This window comes from Tamandua tetradactyla, chromosome 12 (assembly GCF_023851605.1).
Source record: "Tamandua tetradactyla isolate mTamTet1 chromosome 12, mTamTet1.pri, whole genome shotgun sequence".
Lineage (NCBI taxonomy): Eukaryota > Metazoa > Chordata > Mammalia > Pilosa > Myrmecophagidae > Tamandua > Tamandua tetradactyla.
The window spans coordinates 68,690,601-68,715,636 of NC_135338.1; the positions used below are offsets into that span (position 1 = coordinate 68,690,601).

The window sequence follows — 25,036 nt, forward strand, 5'->3', positions numbered from 1 at the left end:
TGCAGAGTTGGGCTTAGAGAGACTGAGGCCATTCTGAGCAACAACAGAAGTCTTCCAGAAGCAACTCTTAAGCATGCCTGTAGGTAGTCTAAGTTTCTCTGCTACCTACATAAGCTTCACAAGAGTAAGCCTCGTGATTGAGGGCGTGGCCTATGGATTTGGGTCCCTAAGTTTGACACAGTATCAGGGGATTCCCTGATCAAAACCATTGATTTTTGCATGTTGATCTTGTATTCCACCACTGCTGAAATCATTTATTAGCTCAACTAGCTTTGCTATTATTTTTCAGGATATTCTAAATATTTTCTAAATATAAGGTCATGTCATCTGCAAATAGTGACAGTTTTACTTCTTTCTTTCCAATTTGGATGCCTTTAATTTCTTTTCTGTATTTTCTATTTCTTTGTTTTGTACTCTTTTGTTGCATGCCGTCCTTTTTTAAAAAAATATTTTTGTTGATAAAACAACATACAAACACAAATATTCTTAACATATGAACATTCCATACATGGTGTACAATCAGTGACTCACAATATCATCACCTAGTTGTGTATTCATCACCATGATCATTTTTTAGAACATTTGCATCACTCCAGAAAAAGGAATAAAAAGAAAACAGAAAAAACGCATACATTTCATACCCCTCCCCCTCCTTCTCACTGGCCACTAGTATTTCCATCTATCCAATTTATTTTAACCTTTGTTCTCCCTATTATTTGTTTATTTTTTTATCCATATTTTTACTCATCTGTCCACACCCTAGATAAAATGAGCATCAGACACAAGGTTTTCACAATGACACAGTCACATTGTAAAAGCTATATCATTATACAATCATCTGCAAGAAACAAGGCTACTGGAACACAGCTCTGCAGTTTCAGGTACTTCCGTTTAGCCACTCAAATATACCATAAACTGAAAAGGAATATCTATATAATGTGTAAGAATAACCTCCAGGATAACCTCTCAACTCTGTTTGAAATCCCTCAGCCACTGACACTTTATTTTTTCGCATTTCTCTCATGCTGTATTTTTTAATATTTGAAAATATTAACTCTGGGATTTACTCCCTGGGATGTCTGTTTCTTTGCTTTGTAACCAGCTGATAAGGCAGAGATTTTCTCCATCTCCAGCCCTACTGTCTGGAAAGTTTGCCCAAGGCAAATTTAAGTACAGGGTTTTCCTTGCCTTACTAGGCCTCTAATATTTCCTGGGCTTTTTAGTTGTTTTGGAGTTCCCTGTTTACAGGAGTTTGGTTATCCCCTCTGTTTTCCAGGGGACAAACCTCCCTCTTCCCTGTATCTGAAGCCAGCAGGCCTTTGTCCAAGATAGTCCGCCTCTATAGTTTTCTTACACTTTTCGTTGTCTCATGCTGCTTTTGTCTGGAGGACAAATTCTGTAAGGAGGATACTCCAGGTAGGACATTTCCAGCCAAAACAAGGCAAGGAAGCCACAAAGGAGACTCAGACTGGCTCCAAAGTGCCCTGTGGAGGGTATAAGGAATGACTCCAAAACTTCTCCAATGGCTCCCCAAAGCTGCGCTTTCCTACCCTGCCCAGTAAATGCAGCCCTTCAGCTAACTGTCCTTCATAGCCCTGAGAAAGCACTGAGTCTTTCACTCTTCACTTCCTCACTCCAATCTGGGAAGGGTTGAAATAATGCTGCCCAGCCTTTGTCCAGGTTAGGTTAAACCAATAGCTGCCCTCAGAGCTTTTTTCCCAGTGATCCAAACCCGTTAATCAAAAGCCATGATCAGCAATCAGCTGGGAAGAGTATTTTTAGGTCCCTTTCCATCACCAGCAGCTAACCAGGGACTGGACCCTGTGGAAGCCTGCTGCAAGAGTGGGTGATGGGTGCTGGTTGTCACCACACAGAGAGCAGTTAAAGTTCTTTACCATAGTTTATCTGCCTCTTCCTCCTGCTCTTCCCTGGGTGCTATACAGGGTTCTATTGGCCTTTAAAGTTTTAAAATAGTTGCTTTAGATAGTTCCTTCCTGTTTAATTGTTGTTTTGGAAGAAGGGCTTAGTCCTGGAAGTCCCTACTCCACCATCTTCCCCAGAATTCTCTGGGTTTGAGGATTTTTTTTGCCATTTTTGGAAAAGCTGCTCACCCTGTGTTCATTTATTCACTCATTCAACAAACATTTATTGAGTACACCATTCCAAAGACTATGCTGGGTGCATTGGAGCTCTAAATGAATTGTAAATAAAAGGTCCTGTCCCCTGCCCTCAAGGAACCCCTTTCTGGGTGAAAAGACAGCTATGTAAGGAAAAAAATCTCCATTCTGTTTGAGAAACATAATGAGAATGGTACAGTATACCATACAAGCTTAGAACAGAGCAGGGAGAAGAAAGTATCTTAGATGGGGAGGAACAGGTGATCAAAGAGTTGCTCCTGGTGGAGCTAACATATGAGGGACCAGTTAAGAGTGAATAGGAGTTCACCAAGTAGATAAGGGGTGAGGTCTCTTCAAAGGACATTCCAATTGGAAGGAGCAGAGAAAGCCAACATGAGAGAGGCACTTGTGCCTACACTTAGTAGGAGAGAGTTTGAAAATGCCACAGGTATGAAATCTATATCTTTCAATTTTCTGTTTCTCCTCTTCAATTTGAATTTGTCTTAGTTCTGTAGAAAAGGCACAATGTCAGCAAATAAAAAATAATGGGCTGAAATTTACCTTCTTTTGCATATATACCTGGCTTTCTTTCATTCCTTTAATAAATATTTTCTGTTGAGCACCTACTGTGCCCCTGATGCTTACAGATACACCAGGAACTCTTGGGAAAAGACAGGCAGACAGAACTACAGACACTATTAAGATAGTTCCTGTAATGGAGGGTTGTATCCATGCCCCGGATGTATAAAAACAGCACCTGGTTCTGCCTGGGAGAATCAGGAAAGGTCTCACAGAGGAAGTAGTCCATGAATTGAAGCTTCACTGGTTAATAAAAGTTTGCAGAGCATAGAAGAAGGTAGGAGGCTATCCCAGGTGTAGGTCACAGGATGTTACATTAGATGCATGATTACGATGCCCCTTCTAGCTACCTCACCCACAGCAAGAAGCAAAGCCATCCCTTGAAAGAGGGTGGCTACTGATTGGATCAGAGGTGGGTGACTCCTGATAGGTAGCCAGTACCTTACAGAGCCAGACACAAAGAGCTTTATCCAATTAGGAGCCATGGAAACTGAATTTAGCTAACCAGATTGGAGATCTCAAGAACTTAGAGAATACAGCTTGGACTATCCAGTCAGAATAGGAGGATGATGTAGCAGTATTTAAAGAAGAAAGACCTGGTTAGAATGCCCGATGCCAAGAGCCACCTTGGATTTCAGACAGCTTTCGATGCCAGATTCAGTCCACATGTGTCCTTATGATAAATCCCCCTCCTTTCTCAAGTATCCTCATGACTGTCTGTCTTACAGCCAAGCTCTGCACTCCCGCCCAAGTACACATACAATGCACAAAGTAATGGAGGGTTGGGATGGAACTTGTAGAAGTTTAGATTGGCTTGGATTGAGGTATAACAAAGATAGTAGTGTTAACATTTACAATATTTAACATGCTTACTATGTACCAGGAGCTATTTTAAGTGCTTCACAAGTACAAACTCATCTAGTCTTCAAAAAAAAAAAAAACTCCATGAGAAACTATTAGCTCCATTTTATAGTCAAGGAAACCCAGGCACAGAGAGGTAAAATATGCCCAAGGTTGCACAGCCAGTAAGTGGCAAAACCAGTGTTTAAATGCAGTTTGGTTCTAGAATCCTCGAACTTAGTCATAAAGCCACACTGCTTCTGTAGAGTTAAAAGGAGAGGTAGACAGGGGACAGACATGAAAGACCTCAGGTGCCCTGCTAAGGAGTCTACATAACTCAACAGGGCAGTTCTGCATTTATCTGTTTTTAGATTGCACTTCTGTTTGAAGAGTTCATTTAGATTCAGGGGTCTGCTTCTAATGAACTACTGAAGGCAATGGGCAATGACTGAGCCCATTTTGAGCTAGAGGGTGATATGATCTGATTTGCCTTTTAGAAAGATCATGCTGGTAACAGTATGGAGAATGAATTGGTAGTATCCAAGAATGGAGTCAGGGCTGTTGCAAGGGTCCAGATGAGAGAAGAAAAGGCATTATGTAGGGCAATGTATGGTGACAGAGAATAGGAATGAGTGTGCGATCTATTTAGGAAGGACTTACAGAAACCGATTGAATGTGGAGGAAGAGACAGAGTAGGGAGAGGGGGTGACTTGGACCTGTGCCTGCAGCGGATACTCTAGGGCACATTTCATACAGGGGCACATTCATTTTCATGCACACACAGTGCATAGATGAACATTATTAACTTCAGATAGGAGCACATATATTCAGACTCACAAATGCACTTCTACACTAGGAATAGTGCAATGAGGAAATTTCCCATCTGAAATATCAATACCCCATCTATGAAAAACCCTGTAAAAACTTTGTAGTCTTTTAGGCTTGAAACCTAGCTTCTCTCCTTACCAGCTGGGGCAAGTTATTCAGTATTGCTGAGCCTCAATTTCTTCACTTGTATGAAGGGACTGTATTATCTGCCTCCTAGGGTTCTTGTGAGGATTCAGCAAGGCAACATGCTGTCCAACAAACATGGGGTTCTTGGTAAGAATAGTTTCCTTTTTAGCAACCCAGTCCTTTCCTTGACTTCCTTTTATGGGTCATGAACTAGTGTGCTAATTTCCAAGAAGCAAATGTTGCTCTAGCCCTTCTAATGCTCCTGGGTACACAGCAAGCTCATGTGGTCCACTTCCAGGAGTAAGTGATTGACAGCAAAGTGTCCCTTGAAATAACTCATGAACAGCTTGTAGAAGTTGAGCTGTCAGAAATTCTAGCTCAGGAAGAGCTGCTTCCAGCCCTAGTGCCTGTCAGCCATTATATTTATAGAGACAGGGGCAGCATGGATGAATGGATGGTTCAAGCCCAAAATGAGACTGAAATTATGGAGAGGCCAATGGCTAAGTTTCCTTACTTCAGAAATCAGAGAGCTGATTTTCCTATAAATGTGTTTGAAAGCCTCTGGATTGTCTGAGATTTTTCTACCAGACGATAGCAAAAGATATTTATCACTGATTAATTCCCTGCCATGCGCCAAGAATTGAGCTAGACACTTTATTTACATTTCCTATGAATTTATACAACCAATTTTCAATTCTTGTATTGCTTATTTCATAAGATATGAAAGCTGAAGCTTGGCAAGGTGGAGTAGTTTACCCAAGATCACACACCTATAAATGATGGAGCTCATTTTGGCAATAGTTTGTCTTTCACCAAAGCTGTCTCTCTTCACTAAATGCATTAGAGGACCGAAGATTCTTTTGCTGGATTTTTTTTTGTTGTTGTTCTATGCTATGCCTATACTTCCCTTGGTCTTTGACAATGACAGTCCTGACCTCTTATGAAACTATATGTCATGTGGTGGGAAGCCGTCTGTCCTGGCCCAGTGATGGACTGGATATGAGGATCCCCTGGCTGGTGGGAACCCAGGACTGGTGCCTGGAAATATACTGAACAAGTATACATGAGTTGATGGTGACTGCTAAGCAATATGACTATAACTGTGCCTGAGGTCACCGATGCAGTGCAATGCCCAGTGACCCCCTTGATTGGTTGGGGGTCCACTTAGAGATTGATAACTGTATCATACAACTCATTAAATATCTAATTGTAGTATCATGTTAAAGCTTATTTCAGAATGATGGGCTCATTCTGTGTATTACTATATGTAAGGCTAGTGAAAGGGGTTTGTTTCTTTTTCTGCTTATAGGACATTATTCTTGTGAATGTTCAAGATCATTTTTACATTTATGATATTTAAACTTCCTAAAAAAATACAAGATCATTGTACAAATCTGGAATATACTTAAATACATGTATTAGCTGCCAAGCCAAAATTCATTCCCCTCTTTCCCCTTCTTAACAATATCTAGATTTTTGCTCAAGTATCCACTCCTCCATATTGTAGCTCTTCTGCTTTGGGTGGTCCCTGCTTGGTCTAAGATAATGAGGATTTTGATTCAGGAATGGAGATATGACACAATATGGCCAATGAGCCTCAAGTGTCAATTTTCCGGGGGCTTATGAGAAAGAAATTTCCTCTTTTACTGAGTTCGAGGCCAGAAAATGTGTCCTCTTCCTTGGGCAGCAAGGTGTGTGAATGCAAAGCCTGGAACTGCTGTAGCCATTTGGACACCATGAAGGGAGCTAGCCTTAGGGCAAAGCTGGGATCATTGAAGGCAGAGCAGAATGAAAGAAGGAAACTGGGTTCCTCATCGCACTGCTAAACCTCTGAACCAAATTAGTCCTCAAGTTTACCCCTCCTCTAGCCTTTTCAGTTATGAGCCAATAAGTGTCCTTCATTTTCCAAGCCAATTTGAACAAGGTTTTCCATTTCTTGCCACAGAAAGCATCCTAAATGATACATTACTGAAATTTATAAAAAATAAAATGAAATCAATCACCCATAAACCTACCAACCAGTTTTGTTAACAATTTAATATATTTTCTTAAACTTTTTTCCTCTATGCAGTTGTGTCTATACATCTTTATATTTTTTCCACACAGTTACAATTTTGTGTTCCCCTACACTAGCACTCTAGTATAAGCATATCTCCCTATAAGTATTATTATAATATGTATAATATAATACTTATAAAATAAGTATTACTTTAATGCTTGCATTATGTCCTGTTATTTGACTTTATCAAAAATCATTTCCTTTTGTTGAATGAAGTTGAAAGAAGAAATTTTTATTTCTTCATGTGCTTCTGCCAAGCCTCCTGTGGATATCACACAGCTATATATCACATAACTGGCTCAGGATAAATTTTATATTAATTTCTTAGCTTGGGTTTCTGAACCACTCAAGGAGTATAAATTTAAACAGCAAGCCCATGCTACATACAGGCCTGTGGTTACAAATTCTTGGAGGATATTTTTTTTCAAGCAAAGGGCAAGCAAAAAGAGAGAAACTTCCTTTATATGAGGGGTGATGGAGGGGGAGAGCTTTTTTCTAATCTACCATAGTGTGTGCTGTCAGTGAAACATCTATATCCCATAACTCATAATCACCATCGCCGTGTGTGTTAGTTTGCAAGCTGCCAGAATGCTATACACCTGAACTGGAATGGCTTTTAAAAAGGGGAATTTAATAAGTTACAAGTTTACAGTTCTAAGCCTATAAAATTGTCCAAACTAAGGCACCAACAAGAGGTTACCTTCATTCAAGAAAGGCTGATGAATCAAGAACACCTCTATCAGCTGGGTAGTCACGTGGCTGGCATCTGCTGATCCCTTGCTCTGTTGCTTTAAGCCTCTGTTCCTGCAGGAGTTCTTCACTTTGCTTCTCTGGGGCTGGCTTTCGTCTCTTGGCTTCTCTTGGCTCTCTCTAAGTTCTGGCTTGCTTAACATCTCATGGCAACATCTGCTGGGCTCCAAGAACCTCCAAACATTAGTGTCTCTGTTCTCCAAGTGTCGGCCTCTGTGTCAGCTCTGTTCTGAAGTTCTTGTCGGCTCTCTGTTTGTTCTGAGGTTTCAGTCATTTCTCCAAAATGTTTCCTCTTTTAAAGCATTCCGGTAAACTAATCAAGACCCACTTTGAATGGGTGGAGTCACATTTCCACCTAATCAAAAGGTCACATCCACAATTAGGTATCTCCATGGCAATAATTTAATCAAAAATTCCCACCTACAGTATTGAATCAGGATTAAAAGAAATGGCTGCTCCCACAAGACTGAATCAAGATTAAAACATGGCTTTTCTGGGGTACCTACTTTCAAACTGGCATACCATGCAAAGCAATGCCATCTCACTGCAAGCATCTGCAACTCTCTCCCTAAGGGCTTTTGCTTGGTTCATGCATGGGGTGAGCCAAAAGTGCTAGGAACCTAAGGTCCCTGGAAATAAATCCTAGCCATTGATGAACAGAAAGAGTTAGGTTGAATTCCAGGTGTCTACAGTGGAAACCCTGCAGAAATCATTAATACACCCTCTATTGCCTTCTTTCTTTTTCTTGACTCACTTCCCCATCTCCATACCAGTGCTATTTGGGATCACCTCCCAAATAAGCCACTTGCACTCAGATTCTTCTCTCACCCTGAGAAACTGGTGCCAAAAGTGATCCTAGGGAACAGATCCTCAATTTGGGACTCTGAAATTGTATCATTCACCAGCAAGATGGTGTGTACTGACAAGTGGAGTGGTGATAACAGCTTTCCTGAGATAACATCACAGTTTAAGCTCTTATCTATAGATTGAGATGGGATACAGGCAGAAGGGGATATAATGCTTATACAATAGCTCTAGTACTTTCAAGATAAAGGGACAGTTATAGAAATGGTGGAATTGATTGTTGTTAACTGCTACAGAAATCCTGAAGGAAAAAAAAAAGCAGATTCCTGTCAGTCTACTAACAAATCAAGACAGTGTGAAAACCATAGGACATGCACATTTAAATTACCCTTATATCCTGCAGCTAGAGGACAGATTGTGCTAAAAATCAGACAAAGATCTGATGGCAAGAGTGACAGAGTAGCAAAGGAAGATAAATTCCCAGCTATAACAAGTCTCCTATACTAAAATTAGGGCCCTGATAAGTTGAGATTGGAATAGGATATTTGGGATGCCTTTGAGAACCTGGAACCCTCTGGACTAGGAGAACAACCTCCAGTTGCCACCCCTCAATGCTTCTAGATCAACAACCGGGGTCAGGTCTCAGCAAGGCTGGAGTGTAGAAGTATTGTCCTTGTTATGAAATAAAAAGTATTATTCACCAAGAGTTGCAGAAAATGTCTAATATATGTAGAAAGATGCATGGGAATGGATTTTGAGGTTGCTGGACCAAAGAAGTTGGAATATAAGGCTGGAAAAGAAAGATTTAGTGATATGGAGATGCTCCCATTTCAGATTTAGCATCTTGGCAAAAAGTTTATCTGAATATGCTGCTGAAGTGACTCCTTGAAGTTTGAAACCAATGATGGTCAATAGGAAATGAGATGGAGATACATTTGTGAAGTATTAAGGAAGGGATCAAAGGCCTCAGATAGATAACCCCATCTGAGCATGTTTTAATGGATTTTTGGTATAATATCAGAGGACCCCTCAGTTTACTGAGTTCCCTCAGAAGACCCAGAAGATATTCTTTCATTAGAGGAATATGCTAGTGAGGGGACTCAGTGGTGGCTGTTCTCTGTAGGGCAGGATTGATGGTATGAGATATTTTATAGAACTGGGGTCCCTTGTGTCAATGTGGAATAGTGGAGGCCAGGTGGCAGCACTTAACTGTCAGACCCAATGTAGGTATAATTATTATAATGAATAGCAAGGCCAGAACAAAAATCATGAGGCTCCAACCCATGGGAATCTAGGGCAATGGCTAACAGACAATTATGTTCCTAGAAGTGAGATAAACAGATAGCCAATGAGGATGTTGCTTAAATTATTTTATCAAAATAGATCAAGAGAGGATGAGCACCATATATTAAATGTTTATATTATAAGGTTTATCAATGAAAATATTTTTAAAAAAGAGAGGGTGAGCAGAAGGTTATTGCAATGGAAAATATCATGATCTCTCTCACCAGTTTTTTTTAGATCTGAACCAGTTCTTAAAGCACTTGATTGAAAAAAGCCTGACCCCCTTGAAGAAGGAACTTGCAATGCCACATCAAGTATATGCAGTAAGTATTCCCCCAATCCTTTCCCCAGAGGGTTGTATAGCCATTTATCTGAACAAGTGTAAAATGAGTGCAGGGGAATATCCATATGTTTGAAGGCTAATGGATATAGGGTCTGAGCTGACACTGATATCTGAGACCCAGTAATGCCATCATGGTCCCCCATGCGTAGGGCAAAGATATATGGAGGACAGGTGATATAAGTCCATTTTACAGTGTGTCCAGTGGGTTTGTTCATGCACCCTGTGGTCAGTTTTCCAGTCCTGAATGCCTAACTGAGATTAATATAATTAATAGCTGATTCCCAGACCTGTGGCGTAAAAGTCATTATGGTATGAAAGGCCAAACGGACCCTGCTTCCCAGCCAAGATAGTAAATTAGAGATCATACTTCATCTTGGTGTAATAGCAGAGATTAGTCTCAATCAAAGGATGTAAACAATTTGGGGGGTATGTCCTCATTTAATGAGGTGGATCAAATTAGATGATGGTAGATGACTATGAATTTAAACAAGTGGTAATCCCAATCCCAGCGGCTGTGCCAGATTTGGTATTTTACTGAACAGATCAAGATAGCCGGTGGCACTTATTATGTATCTATTGACCTGGTAATACATTCTTTTTCATCAATAGCAGTTTGCATTTAACTAAGGTGGAAAGAAGTACTCATTCATGGTCTTGACTCAACAGAGTGAATTCTGCTGCTCACTGTGACAATATAGTCCAAAGGGACCTTGATCATCTTGACATTCTGCAGAACTTCTTGCTAACCCACTGTATTGATGACATGATGTTAATCAAAGCTAGTAATTGGTAAGTGCCAGAGGGTGGGAGGTAAACCCTACAAGATCCCAAAAAGACCCTGTCACATCTGTGACATTTTCAGCTGTCCAGTGGTCTGGGGCATGCTGAAATATCCTATCCAAGGTAACAGACAAGGAATTGTGCATGAAATTCCCTACCATTAAACAGAGAGCACAATACTTGGCAGGCCTCTCTGGATTTTGGAGACAACACATATGCTTGGAAATATCATTCAATTCAATTAATCGGATGAAACAGAAAGCTTCTGGTTTTGATTTGGGCCCCAAGTAGGAGGGATCTCTTCAAGCAGGTCCAAAATCAGCCTTGCTTCTGGGGTCCTATAACTCAGCAGGGTAAATGGGACTAGAAGTATCTGTGGTAGATAAGGTGATTTGTGAAATCGCTGACAAATTCTGTTAGGGGAGTAGCAGCATAAATCCTTGAGGTTCTGGAATAAAGCCACATTATCTGAAGCATAGAGCCATCCATATTCAAACCACAGTCCCTGGCAGGCTTGTGAGACTTGGTAGAGATCAAGTGCAAGACTATCAGACATGTAGTGACAGTGTGACCCTTATAAGTTGGGTCCTGCCACATAAGGTTGAGAGGCACAGCAACAATCCATTGTATGGTGGAATTGGTACATTTAGAACGAAACCAAAAAGAACTTGAGAGCACAAATAATTTATATTATCACGTGTTCCAAACCTCCATGCCACCTACTTTTGTTGCACTAATGCTTCTCCCTCAGCTCAGACCTAAGGTCTCATGAGGAGTTCCATATGACCAGTTAAGTGGGAAGAAACTAGCTCTGATTCATGAATGGAATGTCTCAATTTGTTGCTGGGAACTAAAAATGGACTGTTTCTCCACTATAGCTGCAATCAAGGTTGTAAAGGATAATCGTAAGTAGAATCCTCCTAGTGGGCAAGCTTTATGAAGTATACCAGGTCATCAACTTTTTTGTGGAGGGAGAAGTGGCCTAAGTTGTACTAATATTCCTTTGTATGGTTATCCCACCTTTCATGTATCCATTCATCAGTGAATGTACATTTGAACTGCTTCCACTTTTTTTGGCTATTATGAATAATGCTGTTATGAACATCCATACTCAAGTTTTTGTGTGAACATATGTTTTCAGTTCTCTTGGTTATATACCTAGGAGTGCAATTACTGGGCCATATGGTATTCCTATAATTAACTTTCTGAGGAACCAATAAACTGTTTTACACAGCAGCTGCACCATTCTGCATTCCCACCAACAATGCATGAGGGTTTCAATTTCTCCACATCTTCACCCACATTTGTTATTTTCCATGTTTTTAAATTACAGCCATCCTAGTGGGTGTGAAATAGTATCTCATTGTGGTTTTGATTTGAATTTTCTTGATGGCTAATGAAAGATTCACTTTTCTTTCCTGTAAGCTCATACATTAAAAAAAAATAATGTGTGCTCAGACTTTGCAATGATTATATGGACATTTTATTTAAATATGCCTATGGTTAAGCTAACTAAGATATACATTTTTGTGGGTCTAATTGTATTGTTTATTTTCTTACATAAACAAAAGTAAATATATATATATATATATATATATATGCTATATTTTTATATCTAAGTGTTTGTAGAGGGCAAACCCAGAAGTCTCCAATACTTTTCTCACCACAACACAAAGTCTTCCTTCACAGTCAAGGATTAAGGTTAAAGTTAAACAAGAAAAAAAGATTAGAGTTAAGCATAAAGATGTACAGCTAGGAAGAGTGGTGTGCTTTAGATTAACTAGTGTTGCAATTAAGGGATCAGGTTATATCAAAGTTTTTGACATATGGCATAACAGTTAGAAATGAGATGGCTGTTAAGAAGGCACAGAATTTGTTGAGGAGACAGGTCACCCAGTCACAACAGAAGGTTCATGATGGGAGTGCATATTTGGAGAGACTTGTGAGCCAATCAAACTTAGCTTCTGCTATATCCAGAAACTTCTCATGCTCTAGGTTCAAGTATCATATTTCAAATATGTCAGTATGCCCACACAGCTGCATATATTCATTCATTCAAGAAGTAGTTATTGAGTATAAAGGGCCTAGCTTTGAGAAGAGTGATAGGCATATATACTAGACACACTGTGATCAACGGAACAGAGTGGGTCTCTGCACTCATTAACACTATAACAATCTCGAAATGCATAGCCTTTGGTATTTCTGAGCCTGTTTTTCTCCTTCTATCACAGAGTTTTTACCTTCATACAGGACAGTTGCTTCTTCAAGGCAGCCCCCCCACAGCCTCCTCAGAATGCAATTATAATGATCAAGATAGAAAGTGTCAAGTATGCACTTTCACAAAGAGACTATCTGGATTTAATTAGAGAATTCCATTAACCCATTATTCAATCAACTGAAAGGCCCTTTTGCCTGAGAATTTGGAAATGCAAATAAAGGCAGACACAGTTGGAGAGATTTTTAAATATCTAAGTGACCAAGGGCCAGATTACACCTCACTCCACATGCACAGTTCGCTCTCTCCACGCCTTTTCCCAGTAATTATCGTAAAAAGCTTTGCAATACCTTGAGCATAATCACAGTCCCAGGAAAATAAATTAGACAGCACATTAATTACATTGCTGAAAATATGGGCATGGAATGGGGATACAGAAAGGTTGTGGCCTTAGGACAGCCAGGATGAAATTCCAACCTGTAAAAATTGCAAACCGGGACATCTGGGAGAACAGTCATCTGGAACCCAGATGGTCAAGAGGAAGAACACTGCTGACGGTGAATCCCTAATCTGAAGAGGATTCAGAAAAGCCACAAGCACAGCATTCCAGGTAATCCCTTACTACTTAAGATGAAACCCTAGACTATGTAGTTTAGATTTTTTTTAATTAAAAAAATTTATATTAGAAAAGTTGTAGGTTTACAGAATGATCATGCATAAAGTACAGGATTCCCATAAACCACCTCACCAGCAACGCTTGCATTAGTATGGAAAATTTGTTACAATTGATGACAACACTTTTTTTTTGCAATTCTACTATTTTTAAACAGAGTTACATTTGTTATGATTGATTAAAGATTATTAAAGTAGTACTATAACTATTGTCCATAGTTTATATAGGGGTATTCCACCCACCCTCTCTTATTCCCAACCTATTTTCTTTTCATGCATGTCTTTATTTTATTACTTGCCTACCCATACACTGGATAAAGAGAATGTCAATTGGAAGGTTTTTGTAATCACATGGTCACATAATAAAAGCCATAGAGTTATATAATCATTATCAAAGATCAAGGCTACTGGGTTACAATTCAACAATTTCTTTCTGGCTATTCTAATACACTAGAAACTAAAAAGAAGTATCTATATAATGAGTCAGTAGTCATAATCATTTGTTAAATCCTAATTTCTCAGTTGAACCTCCACCCTCTCATTTGATCATTCTCTCAATTTTCAGGGATATCTGAGCAACAACCATTTTAACTTTTTCATGCTGAAAGAGGGTGTCAACCTTATGAGATTGAGGAATGAATCTGGTTGGTGTTTTTGGAGAGACTTGTACTTCTAGGTTTCAGGTATTATCTGGCATAGGAAAATCTGGAGGTCTTAAGTTCCTGAAAAAATAAACTTACTAAGTAAAACTTTTATAGAGTCTTAGATAAAGCCCAGGGTATTCTTTAGGGTTTTCAGGAATACTGTTGGCTGGGGCTTGGCATACTGTGGCAATTTACAATATATAGCTGAAGCATGACCTCTCAACTCTATTTGAAGTCTCTGAGCCATGGAAACTTTATTTTGTTTTCATTTCTTTTCACCCTTTTGTTCAAGAAGGTATTCTCAATCTCACAATGCCAGGGCCAGGCTTATCACTTGGAGTAAGGTCCCATGTTGCCAAGGAGACTTACATCCCCAGGAGTCATGTCCCATATAGTGGGGAGGGTAGTGAGCTTATTTGCAGAGTTGATTTAGAGAGAGAAGCCACATCTGAGCAACAAAAAAGATTCTCTGGTGGTAACTCGTAAGCATAATTATAAGTAGGCTTAGCTTCACTATTGCAGAAATAAGATTCATAAGGGCAAACTTTAAGATCGAGGGCTTGGCTTATTAAAAGGGGAGTCCCTAATGCTTGAGAGAATATCAGGAATTCCTCAAGTGGGGAAGTTTAATAATTCCACACTTTCTCCCCAGTCCCTCAAGGGCACTTTGCAAATACTTCTTTATTTTATGCGTGAAATACTCTAAAATGTATCCATGTATTACCTTAACCTGTACAGAATAACAAGATCTAATCCCATATTCTAGGTTCCACATAATTTGGTTGTTTAAATGAACTGATCAGACAGATTAAATTAGTTACTGTGCTACAGAAAATTTAAATTTTGGGCAAAATAAGCATCTCTTCCTTTGGGCTTGCACAGAAGCTGAAATTTTGAAATACAGACAATATCATCATTTACCTTGTATTCTGATTTACCTTAGTTCTAACTAGATTCACTTCATTCATAGCTCTAATTGAAGTCTTATCTCTTTCAGCTTCTTTAACAGTTGCTGTATGGAGTAATGCTGACTTTCACAGATGCATAACTCTAAGTCTGGGTCTAAGATGGCACACAGATACCTAAAGTTCTAGGGAACTACCAGGTTATACACAAAGAGCATAGCATCTCAGAATTTAGAAATAACAGTTAAAACTCAGGAATAAATGTGACCTCTGTAAGAGCTTACAATCTTGGAACCTTTACCATGAGCCCTATTGAACATTTGTACTCCTTAATCATCAATTGTCCAACCTCTGCCCACCTTCTATCTCCTGATAACCTATGTTCTCATATTCAATTGTCAGAGTTTGCTCATTATGGTTAGTTTATATCAATGAGACCATACAATATTTGTCCTTTGTTTCTGGCATATTTCACTAAACATAATGTCCTCAAGCTTCATTCATCTAATTACATGCCTCATGATTTCATTCATTTCTGCAGCCACTCAATATTCTGTTCTATGTTTACACCACAGTTCGCCCTTCTATTTTTCAGTTGATGTGTTCTCAGGACACCTCCAAACATTGGCAATCATGAGTAATGCTGCCATAAACACCAGTGTGCAAATGTCTATTCATGCCCTTGGTTTCAGTTCTTCCAAGTATATACCTAATAATGGGATTGCAGGATCATATGGCAACCCTATACTTAGCCTCCTGTGGAACCACCACACTGTCCTCCAGAGATGCTGCACCATTATACTTCTCTATCAACAGTAAATAGGTATATCTCTCTCTCCACATCTTCTCTGGCACTTGAATATTTCTGTTTATTTTTTTAAACACTTTTATTCACACAATATACAACCCATCTAAGTGTACAATCAATGGTTCCTGGTATAATCACATAGTTACTCATTCACCACGACAATCTGTATGAGAACATATAATTTCTACCACAATGAAAGAAGAAGATAAAAAAGAAAAAAGAGGAGAAACAACAACAACCATCCCATACCCTTCCCTTATATCCCCCTCTTATTGACATTTATCTTTGGTATATTGCCTTTGTCACAATTAATGAAAGAACATTACAATGTTACTGTTAGCCATAGACCTTAGTTTGCATTAATTGTACTTTTTCCATATACCATCACATTTTAACACCTTGCAATGGTAACATTCATTTGTTCTCCCTCATGTAAAAAATCTTCTTATATTTGTACATTTAATCACTAGCATTGTCCACTCTAGGTTTTGCTAAGTTATACAGTCCTTTATATAGTTTTTATTCCGTATCTTTTTCTCTGGTGTCATGCATACCCCTAGCCTTCCACATTCACTGATACTCACACTCAGCTTTGTTCAGGGTGCATACAATATTGTGGGTAGTTTAATTTTGATAGTTTTTAATGTTATATAAATGGAATCATGTAGTGTTTATTCTTTTGTATCTGGCTTCCACTGATCAAAATTGAGTTTGTGAGATCCATCTATGTTATTGCATGCAGCTGAATTTATTCATTTTTGTTGCTGTATAATGTTCTATTTTATGACTATACCACAGTTTATTTATCCTTTACTGTCGTGGACATGTAGGTTGTTTTAGTTTATTTATAGAGGTTATTGTAGGCAAATGCTGCTTTATAGCCACATACATGTTTGTACCAGAATTTCAAGGTCATGAGGTATGCACGTCTTCAAACTTACTAGAAAATGCCAGTTTTCCAACATGATTACTCCAATTTATACTCCCAGCAGCAATATAAGAGAGTTTCCCTTGCACCATACCCTGGTACTGTCAGATATTTTTTAACAATTTACCAATCTGTTAAGTGTGTAGTAGCATCAAATTGTAGCTTTAATTTGCATTTAATTAATTACTAATAAGATTCCTTAAGTTTGTACATCTATACTTCCCTTTTGTGAAATGCCTGATCAAGTACTTCTCCATTTTTAAAATTGTATTGTCTTGTTTCTCCTTATTTTTGATTTGCAGGCATTCTTCACTGTCAGTTATATATGTAAAAAATATCTTCCCCCATTCTATGGCTTGTCTTTTTATTTTCTTGATACTGTCTTTTGATGAACAAAGGTCATTAAATACCTTTATTGAACAATCTTCTCTTTCATGGTTAATTTTTTTTTTTTTTACATGGGCAGGCACCAGGAATTGAGCTGGGGTCCTCGGGCATGGCAGGCAAGCATTCTTACCTGCTGAGCCACCATGGCCTGCCCTATGGTTAATATTTTTATGACATCTTTTCCTACCCTGAGAGCATAAAGATGTTCTATATGCTATCTTTTTTTCCATTTTTATTCTGGTAACATAACATTATATATATATCATATATATATATATATATAATATATATATCTCATAACATTTGCCATTTTAACCATTTTTAAGTGTATACTTCAGTAGCTCCACTTCACAATGTTGTGATACCATCAACACTATCCATTACCAAACTTTTTCATCACCTAAAACAGAAACTGTACCCATTAAGCAATAACTGCCTATTACCCCCACCTTTTAACCCCTAGTAACCTCTAATCTACTTTCTATGTCTATGAATTTGCTTATTTAAGACATTTCACATAAGTAAAATAATACAATAGTTGTCCTTTTGTGTCTGATTAATTTCACTTAGCATAATGTTTTCAAGGTTCATCCATGTTGTAGCATATAATCTAACTTCATTCCTTTTGTGGCTGAATCATATTCCATTGTGTGTATATTCTGCATTTTATTTTTCCACTCACCTATTGATGGACACTTGAGTTGCCTCCACCTTTTGGCTGTTGTGAATTTTGTTGCTATGAATGTTGGTGCATAAGCATCTATTTAAATTCCTGCTTTCGGTTCTTTTGGGTATATACCTGAGAGTGAAATTTCTGGTTCATATGATAATTCTATGTTTAACTTTTTATGGAATGGCCAAACAATTTCACACAGCAAATGTACCCATTTTACATTCTCACAAGAAATGCACAAGGGTCCCAATTTCTCCACATCCTCTCCAATAATTATTTTTCATATTTTTAATAGTAGCCACATTAGTGGGTGTGAAGTTCCCTATATTATCATTTTAAGGCCTTGTTATTTTGCATCTAATTTTTCATCTAATAGGTCTTCAGCATATCCAGAATTTTCCAATCAATTTGAATTTTATTTTTATAGGTGGTGGGTAATAAGGTCAGATTGTCTTTTTTCCCCCCCATATGGATTCTGATTGTATGAGTATTGTTTGTTGGAAAGGCTACATTTCCCTGGTGCTTTACAATGTTATTTTGTCATAAATCAAATGTCTATATATGCTCAATGTATTTCTCGATTCTCTGTCCTATTCCATTGGTTTAATTTTCTATCCTTGCACAAATGCCACACTACCTTAATTGCTATAGCTTTATAATAAATCTTGATATCTACTAGAGCAAGCCCTCTTACCTTGTTCTTTTCGTACAAGAATCAGCTTGTTAGGTACCACAAAAGAATCTTGTGATTTTAGCTGAGATTGCACTGAACTTGTTGATCAATTTCAGGAGAATTTACAATACTGGCTGTCAATCCATGAACATGGTATATCTCTGCATTTGTTTAGGTCTTCTTTAACTCTCTTAAAATTTTATACTTCATTGTGGTCTTGTGGTGAGGCCATCCACTGCCCTCAAGACCATCTCTGTATTCCTTTCTGGTGCCACTATTCACCCCAGCTCTCCTTGAACACAGCTCCACTCTTCCCTCAAGCCTAAGCCAATCAAGCAGGGACAAAGACTCTTCCTCTACTTCTACTTTCTCAAACGATTTACCTGTTCACCACTCCTAATTTAAGCTACCCCAAATATCATAACACACCTCTGAACCAACTCATCAATGAGCCCAATTCCATGTTATTCCTAAATCTCTCTGCTGGTACCATGCACGATTGCTGGGAGGTGATCTTGATGAGTGATGGTATTTACTGTGAAAATTTCCCTTGAGTCATGACTTCTCACAGTGAATTCTACATCCTCAGTGTGATGCTCCACTGCTGTAAAAGCTGAGAGCAAAGTAAATTAAAGTAGCTTTCTTAATTTCTAACTTTAGTGGCCCCAAGGGCTCTGTAAGTCTGCACTTCCTATACTACTAGAGACTCTGGAACTAAGGAGACTGGGGTGGACCCTGATGAGAGGAAACCCTTCGTTTCTCTCAGTGCAATGCTCTACAAGGCCAGACTGACATATTGTTTCTAATTCAAATTCCCATTGATAACTCAGGCATACCATATGACCTCTCTCAGCCTTGGATTCATCATCTATAAAGTTGGGATAACACTTGTCAAGGCAGGTACTATAGAATAGCTCACTCAACATCTATTTCAATCATATTCTCTCCTGTTTTGCCCTACTGCAGAACCTAGGAAATGAAATCCTTAAATTTCCAACCTCTTTTGCAGATAGATGTGGCCATGGTGTAACACAGTTCTGGCTAATGAGATGCAAGTAGAAGCCTCCAGAGAGGCTTTCCTTTCCGTAATAAAAAGGTGATGCCTGAGAAAATGTTAAAAGTTAATAAATCTGAGGTGATGAAATCAACACAGTGATATAATCATTCCCTAGAAAATTCTCCCTTCAGAATCAACTAATAAAAGGACAAATCCCACTTTCTAGGAACACTGAAAGATGATACAGACTGGAGAAGGACTCCACAAGTGTTGAATTAAAATAAAAACAAAATCAGGTAGGATATTTGTACCCCAGACCCACCAATCCAGAAACCCACACTCCTCAGTCTCGCATAGCTTGGGAGTCGCACAGAAGGCATCACAGACCAGGTCCCTGCCATGGATTCAGACCATAGAACCACTGACAGCAGTGAGTTAGAACCCACACATACCCATGCACAGGAACCAGGGCAGAACACATGTAGCTGAGGAATGCCACATATAAAAGTGCAACCAGGGCAAGAAAAGATCTCAGTAGAACTGCTGGCAAGAGGTGCACATACTCAGGCCAGTCTCTGTTTGCTGGACCACCTAAACACAAATGGACCTTTTTGGATTGACCCCTACAGCTCCCCAGAGCAGGATACTCTATCAGTGAAGAAACTGAAGGCAGAAAAGCTTCACATAAAAAAAAAAATGGATGGGGGTGAATTGAACCGCTGTAAGACAGGATGAATCCCAGAACTGAAAAGTGTAATGAAAGGAGTACACTGACTGAAAGAGAGAAATTAAACAAATCAGCCAGGGAGAAAATTCTGCACCAAAACAAATAGAACAGGTCAAAACTTCTATAGAAAGAACAGAGGAAAGGAATTTTTCTCCTTGGAGTTGAAACAACTGTGCACAAAATGGGAAATCTTAAAAATCGGACCACATATCCAGGGCAAGAACCAGGTGCAGAGGATCTGAGAAAATCTGAACAGTTAAGCATGGGCTACTCTGAAGGTCCAGAGTAAGTTGGACCAAGTGTCAAAGAAGAACCTTAACACAAAACCAATAAAAAATAAAACCCTAGGGAAGAGGGAGAAATTGACCTTGGAGTTAACACATCAGATGGCTAGAAACTAGCAAAATATAACAAGCAATTCTGAGAAACAGGAAGATATGGCTCAGTGGAGAGAATAAATTAAAACTTAAGAGGAGACTGAATTTGGAGCAACTAATCAAACAAGTTCAAATAAATCTCCTAAATCAATTCAAGGAGATAAAGGAAAATATGGTTAGAAAGAAACTAATGGTGGACATAGAGCTAAAGGATATTAAGAAGACAATGGGTGAGCATAGAAGAATTTGGATATTTAAAAAGACACATAATGGAAATTATAGAGATGGAAGCATAATAATGGAGATTATATTTCTAGAGGTATACAACAACAGATTTGAACAGGCAGGAGAAAGAATGAGCAAGCTTGAAATTAACAAGAAGGAGTTAAAATCAAAGGCCTAACTGCATACCTGGAGAAAATAGAAAAAGAACAGCAAACTAAATCCAAAGCAAGGAGAAGGAAAGAAATATCAAAGGTGAGAACAGAAATAAATAAAATAGAATAAAACAAAACAATAGAGAACATTAACAAAACCAAAAGTTGATTCTTTGAAAAGATCAATGAAATTGACAAGTCGTTAGCTAGACTGACAAAGAAAAAAAAAAAGAGGAGACACAAATACATAAAATCAGAAATGAGAGTTGGGGCATTACTATTGACCCCTTAGGAATAAAAACGATCATAAGAGGATACTATGAACAACTGTATAAATTAGACAACCTAGATGAAACGGACAAATTCCTAGAAACATACGAACAACCTACAGTGACTCTAGTAGAAATAAATTCCTAGAAACATATGAACAACCTACATTGACTCTAGTAGAAATAGAAGAATTCAACAAACCAATTAAAAGTAAACAGATTGCATCAGTCATCAAAAACCTCCCAAGAAAGAAAAGCCCAGGACCAAATGACTTCACAGGTGAATACTACCACATATTCCAAGAAGAATTAATAACAATCCTGCTCAAACTCTTCCAATAAATTGATGTGGAGAGAACACAACCTAACTTATACAGTGAGACTTTAAAAACCCTAATATGAAAGCCAAATAAAGATACTACAAGAAAAGAAAAATTACCGACCAATTTCTTTTTTGAATATAGATGCAAAAATCCTCAACAACATACTCAAAATCTAATCCAAGAGCACACTAAAAGAATTATACACTATGATCAAGTGGGATTTATTCCAAGTAAGCAAGGGTAGTTCAACATAAGAAAATCAATCAATGTAATATACCATATTAACAAAAGGGGGAAAAAACAATCATTTAAATTGATGCAGAAAATCCAGCATCCTTTCTTGATAAAAACACTTTGAAAAGTAGGAATAGAAGGAAACTTCCTCAACATGATAAAGGACATATTTGAAAAACCTATTGCTAACCTCATACTCAATGAAAACTTTCCCTCTAAGGTCTGAAAAAAAGGCAAGGATGTCCACTGTCACCATCGTTTGTCCAACATTGCACTGGAAATTCTAGCTAGAGCAATTATACAAGAAAAAGAAATGAAAGGCATCCAAATTAAAAAAGAAGTTAAACTTTCCCTATTTGCGGATGACATAATCCTATATATAGAAAGTCCTGAAAAATTGACAACAAAGCCACTAGCTAATAACTGATTCAGCAAAGTTTCAGGGTGCAAGATAAGCACATAAAAATCAGTAGTACTTCTATACATTAGTAATGAGCAATCTGGGAAGGAAATCAAGAAAAATTACATTTACAACAACAACTAAAAGAAACAAATATCTAGGAACAAATTTAATCAAGGATGTAAAGGACTTGTACATGGAAAAACAACAAAACTTTGCTAAAAGAAATCAGGTTTCTAACTAAGTGGAAAGATATTCCATACTCATGGATTGGAAGACTAAATGTTGTTAAGATGTAAATTCTACCAAAATTATCTCCAGATTCAGTGTAATTCCAATCAAAATTCTAACAGCCTACTTTGCAGAAATGGGAAAGTCAATTATCAGATCTATTTGGAAGGGTAAACAGTCCCAAACAGCCAAAACCATCTTGAAAAAAGAAGAATGAATTTGAAGAACTCACTTTCTGACTTGAAAACGTATTGAAGGCAGACTTCCAGGAAGTTGGCCAAACAGGATAGGCTGAGATCACCCTACACCGTGGAACAACTAGAGAAGTGATAGAAAAACAACCAAGACCATGGCTTCAGGGTAGAATGACCAGAGAGGGACTTCTACATTACTTAGGGATGACCTGGATAAAAAGCATATGATTGAAAGGACAGGGTGAATTTACCAGTCGAGGCTGCACATGGGTTAGACTGCAATGCACAGGCTGGAGTGGATGCTGAGGGAGTAACTTCCACCTCTGTATCAGCTTGAGAGATCCTCCCTCTCAACTCTGCAGCTGGGACCTCCCATGGGGAACCTACAAGCCAGAAGACTTGGTTTACCTATGCACAGAGACCTTGCAATGGTACACAGTGCCTGTCCCCCACCCCTGAGGCAGGCTGCTATGTCACGTGATTTTGGCTGAGCCTGGGAGGCCCTTTCCTTGGGAGGAAGGAGGGCACAGAGCTAAGCTGAGCTGACAATTGACTGGTGAAAGATTCCCTGGGTCCCACTGCTTCTATCCTTTCTTCACAGAGGCCTGGAGTACTCACTGCATATATTGGTGGAGAGTTAGGGAAGAGGAAGTGAGCCATGCCACACCGCCAGGCACTCCCAGGCTGGTCTGTGGGCAGGGATAGTTGAAATACCCAGTCCAGTAGCCCAAGGTCATTCCATGCATGAGCATGGGGACCACCAAACCCACAGGCTCCCACCAGACCCATTGTGCCCACAGCAGATTCTCCACAGAGGTACACACTGCCCAATCTCCAGCCCAAGGGTTGGTGGCTTTCAGCACACAATGAAACCTGCAGCCTTGACTGGATTTTCACCTGGTTGGACCCTGGCCAAGCTGGTTGACTTAGTCAGAGAGAGGTGAGCCTGAGGCAAAGAGGTGGCCCGTAGTGCCATCTGCTGGGAAAACATGGAAAGTGCCGTCTGGCAAACTGCCTCTCTTTCTAGCTTTTTACAGATCTTCAATTAGAGTTGCACCTCTTGCCTGAGGTCCCAGCCTTGGGTTGGTGGGACCAACCAACCTGACAGATTGGGCAGTGTGTACCTCTGTGGAGAATCTGCTGTGGGCACAATGGGTCTGGTGGGAGCCTGTGGGTTTGGTGGTCCCCATGCTCATGCATGGAATGACCTTGGGCTACTGGACTGGGTATTTCAACTATCCCTGCCCACAGACCAGCCTGGGAGTGCCTGGCGGTGTGGCATGGCTCACTTCCTCTTCCCTAACTCTCCACCAATATATGCAGTGAGTACTCCAGGCCTCTGTGAAGAAAGGATAGAAGCAGTGGGACCCAGGGAATCTTTCACCAGTCAATTGTCAGCTCAGCTTAGCTCTGTGCCCTCCTTCCTCCCAAGGAAAGGGCCTCCCAGGCTCAGCCAAAATCACGTGACATAGCAGCCTGCCTCAGGGGTGGGGGACAGGCACTGTGTACCATTGCAAGGTCTCTGTGCATAGGTAAACCAAGTCTTCTGGCTTGTAGGTTCCCCATGGGAGGTCCCAGCTGCAGAGTTGAGAGGGAGGATCTCTCAAGCTGATACAGAGGTGGAAGTTACTCCCTCAGCATCCACTCCAGCCTGTGCATTGCAGTCTAACCCATGTGCAGCCTCGACTGGTAAATTCACCCTGTCCTTTCAATCATATGCTTTTTATCCAGGTCATCCCTAAGTAATGTAGAAGTCCCTCTCTGGTCATTCTACCCTGAAGCCATGGTCTTGGTTGTTTTTCTATCACTTCTCTAGTTGTTCCACGGTGTAGGGTGATCTCAGCCTATCCTGTTTGGCCAACTTCCTGGAAGTCTGCCTTCAATACGTTTTCAAGTCAGAAAGTGAGTTCTTCAAATTCATTCTTCTTTTTTCAAGATGGTTTTGGCTGTTTGGGACTGTTTACCCTTCCAAATAGATCTGATAATTGACTTTCCCATTTCTGCAAAGTAGGCTGTTAGAATTTTGATTGGAATTACACTGAATCTGGAGATAATTTTGGTAGAATTTACATCTTAACAACATTTAGTCTTCCAATCCATGAGTATGGAATATCTTTCCACTTAGTTAGAAACCTGATTTCTTTTAGCAAAGTTTTGTTGTTTTTCCATGTACAAGTCCTTTACATCCTTGATTAAATTTGTTCCTAGATATTTGTTTCTTTTAGTTGTTGTTGTAAATGTAATTTTTCTTGATTTCCTTCCCAGATTGCTCATTACTAATGTATAGAAGTACTACTGATTTTTATGTGCTTATCTTGCACCCTGAAACTTTGCTGAATCAGTTATTAGCTAGTGGCTTTGTTGTCAATTTTTCAGGACTTTCTATATATAGGATTATGTCATCCGCAAATAGGGAAAGTTTAACTTCTTTTTTAATTTGGATGCCTTTCATTTCTTTTTCTTGTATAATTGCTCTAGCTAGAATTTCCAGT

At 39.1% G+C, this 25,036-nt stretch overlaps 1 long non-coding RNA gene across 2 annotated transcripts in view; it reads left to right on the top strand.

The window, feature by feature from the left end:
* The window catches only part of LOC143652321 (uncharacterized), a 29,002-nt gene extending 16,004 nt beyond the window's left edge, over nt 1-12,998 (top strand). The window contains exons 3-6 of one of the 2 annotated variants that reach the window (XR_013160564.1): nt 9,615-9,710; nt 10,397-10,519; nt 11,262-11,415; nt 12,742-12,998. This is a non-coding gene — a long non-coding RNA (uncharacterized LOC143652321). Of the gene's footprint in view, nt 1-9,614; nt 9,711-10,396; nt 10,520-11,261; nt 11,577-12,741 lie in introns of those variants that run through there. The other variant, XR_013160563.1, reaches the window with a different exon arrangement.
* Nucleotides 12,999-25,036: the final 12,038 nt, after the last annotated feature.